Source organism: Ambystoma mexicanum, chromosome 4q, assembly GCF_040938575.1.
Source record: "Ambystoma mexicanum isolate Mex_15411 chromosome 4q, UKY_AmexF1_1, whole genome shotgun sequence".
Lineage (NCBI taxonomy): Eukaryota > Metazoa > Chordata > Amphibia > Caudata > Ambystomatidae > Ambystoma > Ambystoma mexicanum.
In genome coordinates this window covers 651,660,454-651,680,343 of record NC_090928.1, presented here as the reverse complement: position 1 = coordinate 651,680,343, position 19,890 = coordinate 651,660,454, and the positions used below count along the sequence as shown (strand labels likewise).

Below are 19,890 nucleotides of genomic sequence, written 5' to 3'. Positions count from 1 at the left end.
GATTTTAACACCTGCTAAAAGCAGGTGTTAAAACCTCCATGGCGCTAAGGGACCTCGGAATCAGGCGGTAAGGGTCGGCGCTGTTTACGCCGCCGTAAACCCCTTACCGCCTGGGTCCTAATGAGGCCCATTGTCCAGAGCTGAGACAGGAAAGAGCAGCGTACCTGTTCCCGCTATGCGCGGATCTTCCTGTCGTTGAAGAGACTGTATGGTGGAACAGGCTGATGGGCAGAGAAAACATCAAATGGACCGTCACCTTGGCGAAACTGCTCGACACTGCTTTCAAAAAGATCAACTTATCTTCTAACCTGCAGAATTGAACACTTCTCGCTCACACACATTGCCTTCCTCGGCTGCCGGTTGGTCTCTCGGCCACAGTTCACTGAACAGCTCTCACCTTGTAAAAATCGCAAACGCGATTACACACAAGTAAAAAAAAAAAAATACTGAAAAAAGTAGACGAGCACCACTCTCGACCTCTCCCACTGACTTCCAACACTGGTTCAAGTAGGCTGGATAGATTTGGACCATTTGGGGCATAGCCTCGAAACTTTCCAACCAGATTTCGACCCACTGGTATAGATACAAATATGTGATTGTCCAGTCTGGCTTGAATATGGCTGCTTGGTAATACTGAATTCTAGGATACTAGACCAGTGGTGGCTAAGGAAATTATACAAGATGGACATAACAAGCATTGGCAATGCCAATAGTTTGTGTTTTTACTGTTGTTCTTTGCATTATGCATTTATAGGCACCAGGGAGCAAAAAGGAGAGTGCACATTTTGAAAGGGGGATTTGATAAGGGGTGTGTGCAATAGAACGAGAAAGGGAATAGAGCAACGAAGTAAGCCGTTGATAGAGGGTGCCGATGATTAGCAAGAGGAAATATGTGCGAGAAAAGGTGAGAGTGAGAGGGTAACAATGTGGGAGTGTGACAGGAAGGATGAGAGGGGATAGGGAGAACGAGTATGGTGAGGGGAGGGTGGGCGTATGTGGTAATAAAGGGTGGGTGGGGCTAGAGAGAGGGGAATAGGGTGTGTGGTGGGGTAAAGAGAGGGGTGGGGTTGAGACGATCAAGAGAGGGTAGAAAGGGTGGATGCGGTGCATGGTAGTAAAGAGAGGGGGTAGTATGGGTTGGTGGGGGTAGAGAACTGGTTTCACTCTTTTATACCGCCTGCGGGCTCGGTTCAGTAGCGCCAGTGCCCTTGCGCCCACTCTGCGGACAACAGCGCTATTTGCTCCCACTTTGTGAGCGCTCAGTGCTGTCGACTGGTGTCATCAGGCCTTTCTACATACAGATCCCTAGCAGGAAGGTAGTGTGGCTGATTGACACTCTATCCGTGGTGTTGCCTGAATTGTAAGGCCTCGAACGCATCTAGATTATTTCCTTTGTGTGTGCTAACAATGAACTGGCAAGAAAGGTACTTCTGATTTCCCAGTGCTTACTTTCTCCCTCTACATGCCAGTAGATGCATGCATCCTTATTTGGGCTGGCACAGCCTTTTGTCCAGGATTTGCATTATTCTTGGGCTGGCACAGCCTTTTGTCCAGATTTGCATTATTCTGACCGTCCTTGCCTAAATGCCAGTGAAAGTCCCTTTGCACTTGCATTCCATCTAAGGCCATGTTTACATGCCAGTGCACATATTTTCAGTTTTCATTTCACAAAAGAAAATATGGAATTGGTTATTTAGGGAGAGCTTGGAATGTAATCAGTATACTATTAATAATAACTATACTGCTTGTGTAACCATAGTAATAAAAATAATGATAAATTACCTCAGAGTAAACCAGGCATGCGTCCTTAGTTTCAAGGATAAGGGTGTTTGGTCTCTCCTCCTCAGAAGTGTGTCTTTTTTGGTATATCTGAAATACCGACATTTCCTGCAAAGTAAGGACCCCACAGACAAATAACTCGAGGCTGTTTGTAATGTGTTGTTGTATTTAAGTGTTCTGGAACAGGGGTTGTCTGCCACCTGGAAGGCGCCCGTGCCAAAATCATAGGCATGTACCGGTGAGCTCCACCCAATCCTGCTTGCAAGGCCCGGGAAAATGTATACAGACGCCAGAGTTAGACTGTGGCCTTGATTCACAAAGCGATTTTTAATTGCGGCTTCCCATTGACAAGCGCTTTGTGAATCAAGGCCTGTCTCTCGCAGGACGCTGGGCTATGGATTTCATTCACAGAAGCATTTTATAACGACAATCCCATTGAAAAACGCTCTGTGAATCGAGTCCCCCTGCATCTACCATAGCGGGAACGCTTATGCGTGTAACACAAACACGTGGACTGTTTGTGTCTGTGCTATTGACCAGTGTGTGTTGTACTTTTATCACTTTTATCGCTGCACATGGATTGTGTAATTCTGAAGTCGTGCATTGTGGCTGTTCTACGGATCAGCATAGGTAGGAAGGCCATCATTCTGGGTCATTGCCGCGGAATTCCACAGGATTTCGGCTTCTTTGCCTCCAATCCATTTCTGTAAATTGAATTAAAGCGCTGGCGCTATTTGCCATGCTGTGATGTGCAGAAAAGACAATGGCATTGTAATCACTCACTGTACAGAGCTCAACTCATTCTCATTTTAGAATTATCCTCGGCAGCTGGCCTGTGATATCTACCAAGGCCCTAAAGCGCTGCTGCTCCGCACAGCGGGCACTACGCGGACATTGTGTCTATTGTGATTTCATTTTACAAACAAGGAAAAGCAAGAATAAAGAAACCACGAAACTCCAGCGCTTCTCCTACAGCCCTGCAGCAGCTCAAACAAGTAACTATGCCCAACTGCTTGCGCAATATCACTGCTCGTGCTGACTGCATGCACATCACCAGACACTCGAACACCACCCACAAATCAGTGTATGGACAATTTGAAAGCCATTTTACAAAACACGTATCTTTACCAAAACTTCTTTATTTTGAAAACCAAATACATTAGCTTATGTAACATAGCTTAAATGATGCAGTACATATTTTTAAAAGCATCAATCAAGTGAAATAACTTTTTTATTAACATATGGTGGCACCATTTTGGAAGTAAAAATGACTAACATTTAGCACACAATACAAATGCAGGCAAAGAGTGCAAAAAGGGGTGTGGTTTGGGGTGAGATGGGTGACAATGGGAGGATAATCATATAGATTTCACTTGAAGGTGGGCCTTGAAGGGTCGGGACACATAGCCAAACTACATACATCCATCCTCATATGTCAGCTGCATTGAAAAGCACTAGAAACCTACATTCAAAGCCCCTATTTCAAGCTCTTATGTTAAAGCTCCTATTCTAATGAGAATAGCTTTGGCTTTAAAGGTAGCGCTTTCAGCAGCACCTAATAGCCAAAACAAAAAATGTGCCCAACTGAGAAAAGCGCATAGGATGTGCTTCTTTGCATTCATTTTAGAAATGTTGACCTGTGCATTTTAGGAGGCTGGGCGGCTAATAATGCACTGGTTTGCTCCCTTGCATACATTAATGTCGGGAGAACACTCCCAACACTAATGTACGATAGGTTCCCAGCACTCAAGTGGGTGCAGGTAGCGCATTTCATAATGAATGGCCCGGAATGGCCCATCATTGTGAATTGTTTAAAAAAAATGTCTGTCCCTGTTTGAGAGACAGAAAAGGCAAGTGGGACAGCAACGCTTTATGCCTGTGCTGTCCCAGTTAAAAGAAAATGCATGACAGGGTTCACAATGACCAGAGTCTTACCGTTTCCGGGCACCCCTGCCAGTCCTCTCTTGCACTTGCCTTAGGGCTCTACACCCACCCACCTTCACTGCACTTAGAAATAACCTGAGAGAGTGGCTCTCTTTGCACTTACCCCAGTCTCTGCTGACTGGGTGCACTTGGTCCTCCCTCTCCATGTGCCCGTTGTATTCACTTGCACGATCCAAATGCAATGTGCCTGAAGATACTCTGTCTGTTCTCCCTTGTCTTCTCCCTGTAATCTCACTGGTAAAACTACAGAATATTGACTATAGACTATGTTCTGTGTCTGAACTGTTTAATGTATCTTACGCACTTACTCAGCCTGTGCAGACTATTATCGTCTCAGAATTTCAAGGGACCTGTGCGACTGTTGTTTTTTCCCATGTTCCCACCCTCCTTAAGCGCTTTGAAACACTTTCCTGTGTATAGGTGCTATGTAAATACATACAAGACAATAGCGCATCCCCTCACACCTATTCCTAATAGGCGCAGGGAAATTTGACTATTTTCTGTGCATTTTAAAGAGCATTTGGGGTGTGGATTTGGGATGTGCTTTGAAATGTGCATACATACCCCTTATTTGTGCAAATGTGCAAAGGGAGTGGAAACAAAACGTATCCACAAAGGTTACCTGTGCATTTCAGGGGGGCTGTGCAGTTGTGCAAATCCTGTGCTCCCAGCTTCCTTGATTAAATTAATGTTAGGACATTTAGTGAATTGGCTCAATCCACTCTCCACACATCTCTATGGAGGTTCAAATGACTTAAGAGGATTTAAATCTTTTCTTAAAAGGTATGAACCGGTATTCAAGTCAAGTACTTTTTTTTAATTTTCAACTTTATTGACATTTTGCAGTATTATAAAACACAATACAGCCAAATACTGAACATTAACCGGAAATAAAACCAACTTGATACTGGCCTACCAAAACCTCACACCTATGTGTGTCTTATAAACCCCTTTCCCCACTCCCCCAACTCCAGAAACCTGCCCACTCTACCGCCCGACCCGAGGGAAACCATAAATATTAAGTTCAATGCCGTCTGTCCAACATAACCACCTAAATGTCTTGTCCACCCCTATAAGTTAGATCGTTTTACCCCTTTGCACAATGTAAAATACGTTCCCAGGATCCCTTCTTCCCCCCACCTGCCCCACACTTTCAAGCCCCACAGTTCATATATTACGCCTCTGTAGGCATACATCTGGTCCGAAATTCCACCCATTCCACCGGAGAGTTTGCCCCCTACCATGTTGGCCCTGTGATCATTTCCATCCCATATATGTTCTTGCCCGTATTTATCCATTGCCTCTTACCCAGCAGGGACACTCTTTTCCGATGCATCGCCAAGCAGGCCCTACCAATCAGCAAGAAAGAATGCGCCAAGTGCGGTAGACTGCTGTATTCCCCCTCACTGCATTCCAGACCAAATAATACCAGTAACGGTGTCTTTATTCTGGGGACCCCTCCACCATTTTAATCCACCCGAGGACTTCATTCCAATAGATTTGAACCTTGTCACACCGCCACCACATATGCCAATAATCGGCATGCTCCCCACATTCATGCCAGCAAAGGGAACTCACCCCCAGGAACATCTTGGAGAGGCGCACTGGATCATACTGCCACCTATTGAGTAATTTAATTGCTTATACTGGCAAGCAATACATGTCCTGTACTCACTACAGTGCCATGTCCTTCCAGGTATCATCTGTAAGTTCACCATTCAGCTGCAGGTATGAAAAGACCAACACTTTTCCTATCCCAAACTCCCTCTCCATGTCCACCAATGAAATTAACTGTCCCTCCCCCATAACTGTTAACATAAAAGGAAGGTAAGGGGATACATTTTATACTGCTACACCAATAGCAAAACCCCTGGATAGGTGAAACGTATGAAAATGCTGGTGAGCAGTATTCAACTTCAGAGGGGAGCTATCCTGCTCTCTTCTTCGCAGAACGGAAGAAGATAAACCAAACACAGCTAAATGAAGTCTAGTAACCAACTGTCTAACATCGGGGGACTCAACCGAATGTTAGGCCACACAGATAGTAAAAAAAATATCAATTTTTATTCTAACAAATCAATAAAATTACAATGTAAAAAGAAAACATAGGGTATCAATAAACATTGCATCTTCTGTTGATTTAACAGACATAATCAGGCAAAAAAGAATGCACAGGGAAAAAACCCAAAATTAAAGTAGGTTTTCAGGCTTTGACAGAACATTAAGTCAAACTCATCGGTCAGCCTAGAGTAATTATTGTAAACCGAAAGTGTGCTAAAATCTCAAATATTCATTCATTACCATACCACTCAATTCCCATTCAGCTCAACATGTTTCATTCCTCACACACTTCTCATACACTACAATCAAGGGAAATTCTTCAGGGGCACTAATTTGCCTGTGAACAATTTGCCATGTTTTTTGTACCAAACAAGAAAACCACAAATGATATTCAAAATAAGACCCAAAAAGATGTTACGAACAATCATAGTGTTCTTGGCAGATGGTCATTCTGGCGCCGTTGGTGGCGTATCTCGAATATACAATCTCCCCAATCCAAGATGGCCGGGTTTTACCGGTGGACAGGGCAGTGTTTCGGGAGACTGCAGACCAAGCTCCTCCCATTCATCACAGGAACGTATTTCCGGTCCCGATCCATCACAGCATCGCGTTGCTACTGTACACAGAAGTCACGCTTCGTGAGTATCGCTTCTAGATTTCTCGGACGCCGAATATCAAGAGGACTTTATCTCACTGCCTTTATTCTTTACTCCCTTCCATTAGGAACCCTCACATCCACCCCCCGGAAGTCCTGAGCCAGCCCTTTCGTAGCTCAACACGACACGGAAACCTCCGGGACCCTTCCACTTTAAGTAGGCAGCATTCCTCATCAGTCTTCCATAATATACTCCCTCCACTAGCACTTGTTAACCTTCTCCTCTGTTTTCTCTGCACAGCTCAACCCACATCTTGCACGCACACGGACCACACCTCCCGACTGCCACTGCGGTTGGAAACCAAGTCCTGGCCCTCAGATACTAGTTCCAACACCCAGTCGGGATTACGGTACGGGAAGGAAGGTAGACTTCCGTCATCGCAATACTTTCTCTCTTTGAAACTGCATTCATTTACCAACGTGTCTGTTTTCACATAGATATTTACCTTCGTCCTGCACGTGGGATCCAATCTCTCCGCATCTCCGTACAGTCTCACTCCAAGGGTAGGTTCCACTTGCTTGAACCTACTTTCCTTTCTCACTTACCTTTCTATCAGGTATAATCTCTCCCCTCTCATTTTCAGCCAACACGGACAGCTGAGGGAAGGAGACGTTGAATTCAACACAAAGGAATACAACGCCAAACCTATTCTATGGAGATACGCATCTGTATCCTGTCCCGTCCAGCCTCTCCTCCATTGGACTCCACCAGCGAGGGTTTTCTCCCCCTTGAGGGTTTCCCTGGCGTCTTCACTCTGCGCCGATTGATCAGCGCCGAGAGAGGGTGTCAGGTGAATCACTCCCTTCCTCCGAATACCCTCCGAAGACCAGGTAGGAGACGCCTTGTTCATATACTCGTGTGATTTTGGGAAGGTGATTGTCAGCGCATCCCTCATATTGAGGGACGCCATTTGTATAGGCTGTTTCCCCATTAACAGCCATAACAAAAGATGAGTCAATCCAAAGCTCCAAACGGGCAGTCAGCTACTTCCTACTGTGAAGACCCTCACCACTTGATCACGTACAGAGACGGCGTGTTCCCACCTGTGGAAGAGATTGGACACGTGTGAATTATTGATCCTCATGTCCTATAAGGCTAACAAATCGGCCTTTTTTAGGGGTTAATTGCGACTATCAACCTGGTCCACAAAGTACTCTAATGACCACGAAGTTTACCAGGGTGCTCCATCTAATAGAAAAAACAATACCTCGTCTTTCCACAGTAATTTAGCTCCAAAGCTGTGGTCAGCCATATGGCTAACAGTCATGAGAGTGTGGTCAAAAAGTCCAATCAGTGGACAAATCAATCCGTTTGTAAGGGGTTTCTATTGTACAACAAAAGGTTGGGGAGTTCAAATTTTCGGAAATCTCACTAGCTTTGTTACCCAAATTACATTGGCTGTCATGGAAGAATGGTTAGAAAAATGAACTGGCCATGTGCCACGGGATTTGCATTTTCATCTGTGGCTCAGTGCCGTCAGCGCAAATCTGTCTCTGGGGCCTCCAGTGGGGGGACCCCTACAAGTAACCCAAGGTGATGATTAAGTCGAGATGTGGCTACAAGGGAGTCCCGCTTGGTAAACAATTAATTAAAACCGCCCGACCAGGACGTGACTGGTGGCCCGCATACTGCGTGTTCATTCTCGTATGGGGCACAAACCGCATAAGGCTTACCATTCGTCAGGAGTGAAATGCGAATCCTGAGAATCAAACTGTCCATCAGTCACGGTTGCAAGTAGGTGCTGCTCAGCTATGTTCCATATCGCAACGCTGGTTCTTCTCGATGCGACCAACCATTGTAAGGCCAGCATCGAACCAAGTCTGGAACCTGTCCAGATTAGGGATCCGATCCCTCACCCCCAGAGCCCACAGGTGACTCAAAGGAGAGGGCCAGGTCATGACCCCCTTCATCTCCGGTCCCTTCGGCATAATTTCCAGATGACCCCTAGGATGGGATGTTCCCTAATCCTCAGAATTGTGTCTCTCAGCACCCATATCCATTCTACCGTTGCCAGTCTAAGATGAAAGTTATCTAAGTTAACCCATTGACAATCCCTTTTCTCCCTCAGATGTGGAACCAGAATCCTAAGTTGTGCCGCCTTGTAGTACAGGTACATATCCGGAAAGCCCATCCCTCCTTTTTCTTTTGGAGGTACCATAAACTAGTATGCCACCCTCGCTTTCTTACCCTGCCACACAAACTTCAGGAGGCAGCTCTTAACCTCCCGAAACATAACAGGCGGGATCCTCTAAAAAAACTAGAGGATTTTTGGGAGGAAGTTCAACTTTATAGTATTCAACCGCCCCAACCAGGACAACGTACATTTACTCCATTTCTCTAGATCCTCAAATAACTCTGCTAAGGGTGGTGGGAAATTTGGGAAATTTGCTTCATATTGACCACCTATCTCCCTCGTAACATTGATACCTAGCTAATGCAACTGATCTTCCTCGACCCTCAACCTCAACCTCAACCCCCAACCCCAATGCAGCCCATCTCTGTCTGTCATTCAACTCCATCTGGTCCAGTGGGAACAAAATGGATTTCCCCCTGTTGATTGAAAAGCCAGAGAGCACCCCATATTCTTCCACTATCTTAACTACTATGGGGACCGAGGTTACAGGGTTCCTAAGGTTCAATAAGATGTCATCGGCATGTAAGCCCAATTTATATTCCACACCCCCCATGAGAATACCCTCATCCCACAGTTTCTGGGGCAAGGGCTGAGGGGGAGAGCGAAGAGTAGCGGTGAAAGAGGGCAGCCCTGTCTTGTGCCCCATCCCAGCCCAAACCACTGTGAGAAGTTTCCATTATCAGCCACACAGGCCTTCGGGTCTGAATACAATGCCAGGAAACCCCGTAGAAACCTAGACCCCATTCCAAACTTAACCAGGGTTGCCTTCAGGAAATACCAGTCCACTCTGTTGAATGCCTTGTCTGCATCGACAGGTAAGAGAGTGGGGTTACCCACTCTGCCTCAGGCATCTGTGATCTGATGCATGGATTTATGGATCGAGTTAGCCCCTTGTCTCCCCCTTATGAAACCCAGTTGGTCGGGGTGCACCAGTCTTGGCATATGCGCGTCGAGCCTTGATGCCAGGACTCAGGCAAATAACTTTGCGTCCACATTGAGGAGCGAGATCTGGCAATACGAACCACATATCCTGGGGTCCCTGCCCTCTTTATGTATCACTGTAATAAGAGCCCGGACAAACGTGTTTGGGGTCCTACCAGTTTCCAGGATGTAATTAAATCATTTGACCAGGTGCAGGACCAGAACGCCCGCAAATGCCTTTTAAAACCCAGCAGTATAAACATCTTGCCCGGTGCCTTTCCCAGTTGCAACCTACGAATCGTCATCAAGGTCTCCTCTCCTGTATTAGGGGCATCTATTTCCTTAGCCTCCTCCGTGGTCAGTTTCGGAAAGTTCACCTCCGCCAGATAGGTTTCAACTTCCTCCGAATGGTCCTCTCCCCTATATAAGTCTGCAAAAGTCTCAATCACAGCTCCTGTAGACGTCTCTAGCGTGCCCCCGGGACTCTCCACCCCCGCTATCCATCTGTCCGCATGCTGGCTGTGTAACCACGCTGCCAGCAGGGCATCCGCCTTTTTCATAGTAGTTCTGCTTCAAAAACGAGTGCTTCTAATTATCCTGCCTTCCCCCAGCAACCAAAGTTTCTCTCTTTTCCCCATCACTTCCTCATCAATTCCCCCGCTCCTTGCTCTGCTGTCTGTATCCGTATTTCTAAGACCCCAATCTCCTTGCGCAACCTATTCTCCAGCAAGTTCCTCTCTCCCTTCCTGCGTGCACCCTCTCTAATAAACCCCCCTCCCCACATGTCCACACCTTCTCAACTTCGATTTTCAGCCTCCTATGTATCAAGATGCCAACACCCACTTTCCTCGCGTCTCTCGAGCCCCAGAATACCTGACCCAGAAGACCACATGGAATCTTCCTTTCCTCTCGCATAGAGAACCTTGTTTCCTGGTTGACGAGAACATCCATCCCAATTTTTTGGAACTTCCTGGCCACTAAGGACCTTTTAGTTGGTGAATTCCACCCTTTTATGTTTAGTGAGCAAATTCTCTTTCCCCCCCTATTCAGGTCCACCATTCCCTCACTTCAAATCTCACCACCTGGACAGACCGCATCCCATACCACACATTCACCCTCTGTGTTGAAAAAACTCAAACTCGTCACTCCTCTTGCCCAACCATGTCTCCTCTCACTCCCCCTCCCTCCCACCACCCAATCTCCCTTCTGTGGTGCCCAGTCCACTCCAGTTAACATCACTGGATGAACACCGGACCACCAATAGGACCCGGTCATCCGGGTCGCCTCCCCCTGCTCTTCGAAATCAAGAGCCCTCTCCACTTTTCATATCCCTAAAGTCACACCGAAATCTCCCCCTCACTCCCCGCAACCTACGCTAGTCCCAATCAATGGCAGTCCTCTGGACAATCCACTCCTAACAGCCAGAGTGTAATGCCAGTCTACTCCCAGCACCACCGTCTGCCAGTTTATCCCTCCCATGTGCCTCTAGCCATAACCCCTAACACTTCACGAGCCAACCAGAAACCACATGTGCATAGAGCTTGTGAGTGTATTCCCCCAAACAGATGACAAACTGTCAGGTTCCGGTGGCCCCAACCGGGGGTTTGTTCAGCTTCCTGAATGTCCTCGAGCCCGGGACCCCACGCCTGTTCAGGCCTTTTATACGCCACTGTCTATCTTCGGGGCCCTTTGATCCTCCTTCTGCCATATCATCCTCCTCTCCCATCAATTCTCCGGTGACCTTATGTATGTTATCCTCTGTAACCAGTTTGTAGCTATATCCATCCACACCTCAAAAGAGATAGAGAAGGGGAATCCCCACCTGTGCCACACTCCCTTCTCATTTAGCCATTTCGGGAGGGGCATGCACAGACATCTCTTTGCCAGCGTGAGTGATGGGAGATCCTGAAGGATCGCAATTTTCGCATTGCCCAGCATCAACGTACCTGACCCCTTGCATTATTTAGGATCTTTTGCTTATCCGGGTAATTATGAAAGTGCGTCAGGATGGACCTCAGGCCTCTGCCAGCCCCACCCGCTCAGTGCACTCTGTTGATCTTAGTCTCATCGATGGTGTCATACCCAAATAGTGCTTTTGCCGCCTCATGCATGACCCTTCGCAGGTCTCTTTCCGTTTCACCCTCTTTCTCTGGTATCCCAAAAAGTCTCAGGTTGTTCCTACTTTCTCGATTCTCAAAGTCATCCATCTTAAGGGTGAGTTCCCCCTCTCTCCTTTCCAGCTCTGCCATTCTCATGCCCATCTGATTCTCTAGTGTCTCAAGTGATGTCTGATTGTTTTCCACTGCCTGCAGCCTCTCGTCCATTTTGTCTATCTGCACATTGATTTTGTCCACTTTTCCTCCAATATCGGCCAGCATTGCCCTAATCTCCTCCAATAATGAGGCAATGTCCCTCTTTGTGGACACAGGATCCTCACCTCCCTCAGACATGCTCACAGATGGGGAAGCACCTCGCGATCCCGTACTCTGTGGATATTCGAATACCCTCAACTTTGACTTCCAGCCCATGTGATAATGAGAGCCCTCCATCCGGGGCAGGCCCGACCACCAATTGGCAGCAACCCCAGACCTCTGCTTCACTGGAGACCCTCCTTCATTCACCCCAGCAACGTCACTACCCTCCTTCAGGGGCACTTCCTGCCAGGGCAGCCGGGGAATAGCAGCCAGTATGATTCACCGCACCAATTCGGTCCTCCCACATGCCTTACTATCTTCTGGTTCTGTCGTATCTCAGTCTCCTGTCAGTCCCAGTTATGATATGATATGATATGGCATTTATAATGCGCACATACACAAGTGTTTCAAGGAGCGACGAGGCAAGGAAGGGGGAACAAAGGGATGTAAGAGGATTCAATTCAACACTACAGCTAAGTCAACGCCTAGTCTATAATACTGAATGAAAACCCTTATTGATATATCTTTATGTCCAGTTCATGCGTTCTGGATGACTACCCCTATATAACACCCCTCTCTCAGAATCCCCCTGACCCCACTGAGCCAAGAAGTAGTTCTGTTTTGCAAGTTTAAAAGATTTATTTGATAAATTAAACAATATATATATATATATCACGCTTTATAATAAATTAATAATTGAATAGCACACTTAATCTGATATGATAAAGATTAACAACAGAGAATCTGGCACTAGCACACCTCTTGATAATCACTAAGGAGTTGACATGAAATGGATAAGGTAGCAACAATAATTTTATGGTTTCAAATGGATGCAATGTGGAATGAAATGCAGTACAGAAAATACTCAATATGATTTCAACAAAACAATGTAATCACTTTTCTCTGGCAATCCCCTCCCCCCTTTATGCAATGCAAGGAAATGGAAGGAAAGCACACAGTTCTCAGAAATGCAATCAAATGTAATTCAGTTCACCCCAGCAACTTAGACTACAGAAGTTGAAAACACAGGCCCAAATGCTTTTAAATGTGCTGGAAATGAAGAAAAAAATATGCTAAAATGCTTTTAATTCCCTCTAGAGGTTCAGGGTGAGTGGTATATGCTTTGAATAAGTTCAGGATCACTTTAGCAATGCTCTATAATGGTTGTCAGGTTGCAAACGAATTTTTGCAACGGAAGGCAAGCAGCAGCAGATTTTTACACGTGGAGAAATTGGCAAATCGCGGTAAATTCGTGAGTGCGTTTTTCACGATTGCGGCAAAACTATAGGGGGTAGGAATGCGGTTCTAGGTTCGTAGGAAAGCCACGATTCTAAGCTTTCTGAGGAAAGTTACTGCAAGTCTCTAGCACAAACGGTCACGGAGATATGAGCGATTAAATAAAGGTCGTTTTTCAGATTTGAAATTTTAAAGTTCACAAAGACAAGTGCAGCTTGCAACTAGCAAATCACAGGTGACAGCTTTACAAATGACCGGTGACAGTTAGGAGGCAGTTCTACTTAGATTAAAATAGCTTGGATTATATTATTTTAACTAAGAGATTGGTTCTGCACAGTTTTCTAGGTACTCACAATATATTAGAAATATGCCTTGCCACGGATCTGGTCAGGTTTTGGACTGCACTCCGGTTCAGCTCTCTCTGGTTTTGGATACTGCTCTGCTTTCTCTGGGTCTTTCTGCACAGCTTTCTCTGGAGATTCATGGAGGTAAAGTATGGATTTTCCCGGCAGAGCTTCCAGCTGCAAATGGATTTGAAGGTCTCTATCTGTCCTGTCTGTCTGCTTTTATGTGTTTAGAATGTGGGTGTGTTCTAGCATCACTGACCCTACCTCTCTCTCAGCTTCTAATTGGTCAAACTTCCATTTCTCACTTGATTGGGGGAGCTAAGTTGTGTCAGAGTGATGTCATTTTACAGCCTGCAGAAAGTCCACTCCTCCTGTCAACTTGCACACAAATCTAGATTTGAACCAAATACATATTTGCAGAGGTTCATATTGTTTTAAAATCATATGCACCCATCATGCATTACAGGAGGTATACCCTGTCCAAATCTGCTCTTCCTGAGAGCTTGCATTCAGAAATGGCAATATTTTGCACTTTTTAACTGGTTTGCGATACCGGACATTACCCCAAATTTACACACATGTGCGCAAGGAGTATGGACATTAGTTGATGAAGTGTCAGATTTTTCACATGCACACATTTTGAGTAATATCCTCTTTTCCGCTAAAACCCCCCTGAACATACCACCGGGTCCTAGCACGTCTTAAAACGTGGGCAGAAAAATCACAAGAATTATGGTGTCATTTAAATAATTTTCACAAGTCCGTACTATGAGTTATTCATCTTTTTAGAGTTATGTTCTGGCCCCAAAGGGGTGTGGTTTTCCTCCAGCACAAGGTTGAATTTCTGGTTTTTCCAGTTCTGCCAAGCCAGCTTGCTCTCACAGGCAGTGCCCCTCCCCTTTGCTTCAGGAGGAAGCTACTTTTACGACATCTGCAATAAACCATCTGCCTGAGTCAGGAGAGGGCTTTGTTCAGAGCTCCTGTATTCTGTGGGGGCTCCCCTTAATTCAATTATCAGAGAGATGGCATATCCTTAGTGTGGCCAGCAAAAGGCAGATAGGCCTGGGAACACAGCTGTGACTCAAGTTTCACTCCTGATGGGGGTAGTTGCCAGGCAGAATTCAGTTCCTTAAGCCAGGTTTCAGATAAAATGTCACTTTTTGTTACCCAGTTTAAGTCAAGACAATGTTTACATATGCAGCTAGAATGCTGATTCTAAGTTCAAAACTATGACATTTAAACAATTGCAACCTATGTGACACTCAGAAATAGGTCACTCATTTCTTTTAAACATTTAGATTTTTAGTGTCTTTCAGTCCAAATTTACTTAAACTGCTGAAATCCACAGCTCAGCCAGTCTTGTTATAAACCTTCAAGTCACTTCAGAATATAACTTTACATTGGATCCACCTCTCAGTAAGTCTTTCTTTGGCTTGCCTTGGGCTCATTTATTCAGTTTTACACAAAAAAAAATAAAATCTGGTGTTGTTTTAAAACGCCGGCTTTTTGATAGTGGTGAGTACTGGTACTGCACCCCTTTTTGGGATTTAAGAAAATGAATTCCCAACAGTTATGGGTTTGCTTTTGGCAATCAGCATTGCCATTCCCAATGGTTTCAGACTACTGTGTGGGTAGTCCAATGGTGGTTTTAGGCAGTGTCCTTCTGTGCCCATAACATCGGCAAAAATGAGTGGCAGCCTATTCTTCATGCATTTCCCTGTGCATTTTCTGGGAAGCTCTGGCCATCATGATGTTTTCCATGTCAGTACTGCACAGTTTTGAGGTAGGGCTTGGATGCATGGATAAAAACATCCCACAGGGAAGACAAAGACAGCGATCTTACTAGGCCAGGTGACATTGAGATTGCGCAAGTCCAGGGGAGGCGGAAAGGGTAAGTGCGGGGGGGGGGAGGGAGAAGGCAGTGCAATACATAGGATCAACTGTAAAGAATAAATAAAATAAATAAAAGCAATAGGTAAAAGTATGGCCAGCTAGGGGCAAGTGCAGGAGTAAGTTCAGATGTCAAGAGATGGGGGGACAGAAACAGCCCCCAAATGCAAGGCTTGCCAGGGAGGAAGTGCAGGTGTGCAGCTGGCAGGGGAGGGGACCTGGGCCCCAGATCAGAGGGAAGCCAGGTGAACAGTGCAGTTTCAGTCAGGGGTTTAGAAGGGGAGAGGAGGAGAGAAAGCAGAAGCAAAGAGGAAGGTCTTGAGGTGCTTCCGGAACCGGAGATGGTTCTCCTCAAGTTTCAGGGAGGCGGGGAGGCTGTTCCAGAGGGAGGCCCCAGGTGAAGAAAAAGATCTACCACCAACTTGTTGCTTGGAGAAGCGAATGACCATGAAGGAGTTGGATGTGGTTGAGCGAAGAGCTCGAGAAGGAAGATATTTAGGAAGAGAGAGTTGGAGGTATTGAGGCCTCAGGTCCCAGAAGGCCCTGTGGAATTGTCCACAGAGGGTTTTGAACTTAATCCTCACAGCCACTAGGAGCCAGTGCAGAGATTTCAGTGCTGGAGAGATGTGATCCCTGGGCTTGAGGCCAAGGACAAGTCTTGCAGTCCTGCTCTGGATGAGTTACAGAAGGCAGAGAGTAGAAGCAAGCAGATTTAGAAAGAGGCTGTTGTGGTAGTCCAGCCTAGAGAGAACCAAAGCTCTGGAGACAGTGAGCTTCTGGGGGAAGGAGAGGAAATGAAGAATACCTCTGAAGATGTGCAGCTGGTAGTGTGACTACTTAGAGACGTCAGAGATGCAAGGAGAAAAGGAAAGAGTGGAGCCGAAGATGACCCTGAGGTTTTTAGCCTCACAGATGGGAGAAGGAAGAGGGCCAAGAGAAGCCAGCCAGAGTGTGACAGGAAAGGAGGGAGCAGGTGTGCCGATGAGGAGAATCTCAGTCTTACTGGCATTAGGGCAGAGATCATTGGCGGCACACCACTCATGGATAACGGACAGTTAGAGATGAGAGAAGGAGAAGAGGTGGCGGAAGGGAGCCTGAAGATGAGCGGAGTGTCATCCGCATAGCACTGAAAGTTGGGAAAGAGAGCAGCAATGCGGTGGGCAATGCAGTGGGCAAGAAGTGCCAGGCATTGGTTGAACAGCCAGGGAGAGAGGTTAGACCCCTGGGGAACACCACATGTAGAGATAGAGATAGAGCTGGACCTGGGAGGGTCGAACAGAAAGGAAAGAGGTCAGCCAAGCCAGGGCCTGTTCGGTGATACCCAGGTTATCATGGAGACTGTCGAGCAGGATGGCATGGTTGACCGTGTCAAAGGCAGAAGGGAGATCAAGTCAGATGAGGACACAAGGGGTTTTGGAGTCAAGGTTGGAGAGCAGATCTTCACGGATGCTCAGGAGAGCAGTTTCCGTGCTTCTGGCAGCTCTGAAGCCAGACTGATGGTCATGGAGACAACCAACCAATTCAGTGTGAAGATTAAGCTGGGAGATGGCCAGCTTTTCCACGGGTTTGCCCAGGAAAGGAGTGATGGAGATTGGGCGGTAGTTAGCAGGGCAGGAGAGGGTGGCTGAGGGTTTCTTAAGAAGAGGGTGAACAAGGGAGTGCTTCAGGGGGCATGTTACTCTCACCTGCCTCCCACAGGGGTGTCGATCGGACCAGGTCAGCTGCGGTCTCCTTCAACGTGAAGCGTAGTGCAGAGATGACAGACTGGACTGGCCCGCGTCTGCTTGACCCGTAGAGGTATTCTCCTTATGTTTTTGAATGATGAGCTCTCCATCCTGCGTGGAATGCAGGGGCGCGTAGATACCAGTTACTTCACTGGTTCGAAGGCGTTGGAACAGTTCCGGAAGAATATTGACTCCGAGGTTCCTGGCGAGAACCCGTAAGTATAGAGTCACAAGAGTTCAATATGTCCTATGTTCACTCTTGTCCCATTCCCTTCTTGTGGTGCAGCTGATTCCAAGAGAAGATTGTCTTGTGGCAGCTGATGGCGTTCAGGTAAGAGTCTGTATTACCCAACACTGTCCGGTAAAAGATGCGTGTATTTAACTTGTTGTTTTCTCTCTCCTTACAGGTGCGGCGTAAGAAGTTGCGGGATGTTAAAGAATAATGCCTCCGGTGGTAAATCAGGTAAGTCTATGGTGGTAAAATGAGATTGTATTTGTTGGCTCTCTCTGCTCACCTTATATTTCTTTTGTCCCCTAGATGCTGGAGTTCGGCGAGGAAAATGATGGAGGCAGCGCCGAATCGAAAAATGCTGTGAGGACTGGTGAGTATGGCGCGGCGCTGCAGCTGGCGATGTGACGCGTGCAGAAATAATGTCCTTTCCAAGTTCGAAGACGTGAACCTGGTAAGGAATTAAAATACTGTCCGAGTTCTAACCTTTCCTTCTTCTTTCCTCTTTTTCTAGGAGCTCTGGATTCGAGGCGGGCATGGCAGAAGACTGGATGCTGACTGCAGGCCCAGTGAACGTTACGCTGCTGGATGCAGAATAACGCGAAGCATGTGCTGCTGTTTGGGCGTAGTTTAAATAGCCTTCAAAGTAGTCCCAGGTAAGAAGTTCCCCCAGAACCACACTCAAGTAAAAAAATAGTCCCTGAAGTAAAGTAGTCCCATTCAGGCCTCACGTTGGCTTGACTTCATTGGAGCATGGTCTGCATGAGGTAAGTAATGTACATGAGCCTGGCGCCTCTGGCGCCAGGACTGATTTCCTCTATGAGCCTGGTGCCAATGGCACCAGGACTGTACCCAGACAGCCCCTAGCCGGGGCTGCTGGGCTTTTAGTAAGCACCTGGATGCCTGCTCCCGGGGCTGATGGGCTTGGTCCGGATGCCCGGGGGTAGGCATCATGACAGCTCTCCCCCCCAAGGCCCCTTCTAAAGGTGTTCTTCCCCTTGGTCCTGGTTTGTCTGGGAAGTTCCAATGGAATTTTGTCACCAACCGAGGTGCATGAACGTGGTCACTAGGCTCCCATGACCTTTCTTGTGGTCCGTAACCCTTCCAGTCGATTAAATAAAAAAGTCTTCATTTAACCATTTTAGAGTCCAGGATATTTTTAACTTCGAATTCAGGTTCCCCATCTATTAGGATGGGGTTGGGTGGTTTGGCTAGTCTTGTCCGGTGTTGAACTGGTTTCAGGAGTGAAACATGAAAGACAGGATGAATCCGCATATTAGAGGGTAATTCCAATTTGACGGCCACCGGGTTGTTAATGGCCTTAATAGTGTAAGGTCCCAAATATCTAGGATTAAAAGTCTGAGTCCCTTTTAGAGGTATGTGTTTTGTAGCCAGCCAAACTTGATCCCCAATCTGGTATTGTGGAGCAATACTTCTATGTTGATCAGCATTTTTCTTTTATTTCTCTTTCGCTTGTTTCAAATGTTCTGTTGCTTCCTTAAAGGCTTGTGTAGAGTGCAGATGATTCATTGCGGGTATTTCTAAGTGTTGAGGCGAATCGAGTTCTGAGGTTTGAGGATGATGTCCATATATGGTATAAAAGGGGCTTCGTCCGGTTCCTGAATGTACAGAGTTATTGTATGCGTATTCAGAAATCCATAAAATATCCTTCCAATTGCTTTCGGTTTGGTGTAGCATGCAACGTAGGTACTGTTCAAGAGTCTGGTTGGTCCTCTCCGTCTGACCATCGTTCTGGGGATGGTGACTGGTTGATAACCTCACGTCGATTTGCGCTAATTGACAACATCTCTTCCAAAATTGCGAAATGAATTGACTACCTCGGTCAGAGACCAATACAAAAGGAAATCCATGTATTCGAACAATGTTTTCGAGAAATTCCTTGGCCAAAATTGAAGCGGAAGGTAATCCCTTTAAAGGAATAAAGTGGGCCATCTTGGAAAAAAGATCCACAATAACTAGAATGGTGTTAAATCCATTACATGGAGGTAGATCAGTAATAAAGTCTAAAGACAAAGTATGCCATGGTGTAGGTGGAATATCCAAAGCTTGTAAAAGACCAGCTGGTTTTTTCTTCTGACTTTTGTTTTGGGCGCAGATACCACAAGATAGCATAAATGACTTTACGTCTTTTTGCCAGGTGGGCCACCAGAATTGTCTTTTAATTTTAGCTTCAGTTTTTGCGATACCTGGGTGTCCTTCCATCAGAGCATCATGATAATTGGAGATTACTAGTTCTTGCAGTTCCTTGTGTGGTAGAAATAGACGCCCTTGATAATAAGGTAGGTCATTGCTGACTGAATAATCTTTGCCTTTCTTTACCAAGTCCTGCAGGGCTGCAGGATCTAAAAGTTGTTGGATTTTTAAATGAATATCTTCTAAAGTCTGTAGAGTAGTTTTGCCAAGAATTCTTTGTTCTGAAATTATAGGCACCGGTTCCGGGTTCGAATATGCTTCTCCCATCCCTATTCGGGATAAGGCATCTGCCTTGCCGTTTTTACAACCTGGTCGATAAGTGATCACAAAATCGAATTCGG

At 46.3% G+C, this 19,890-nt stretch overlaps 1 protein-coding gene across 5 annotated transcripts in view; it reads left to right on the top strand.

Annotated features, from left to right (window-relative positions):
* The window catches only part of LOC138467907 (coiled-coil domain-containing protein 102A-like), a 458,996-nt gene that overhangs the window by 419,914 nt on the left and 19,192 nt on the right, over positions 1 to 19,890 (top strand). The window lies entirely within an intron of this gene.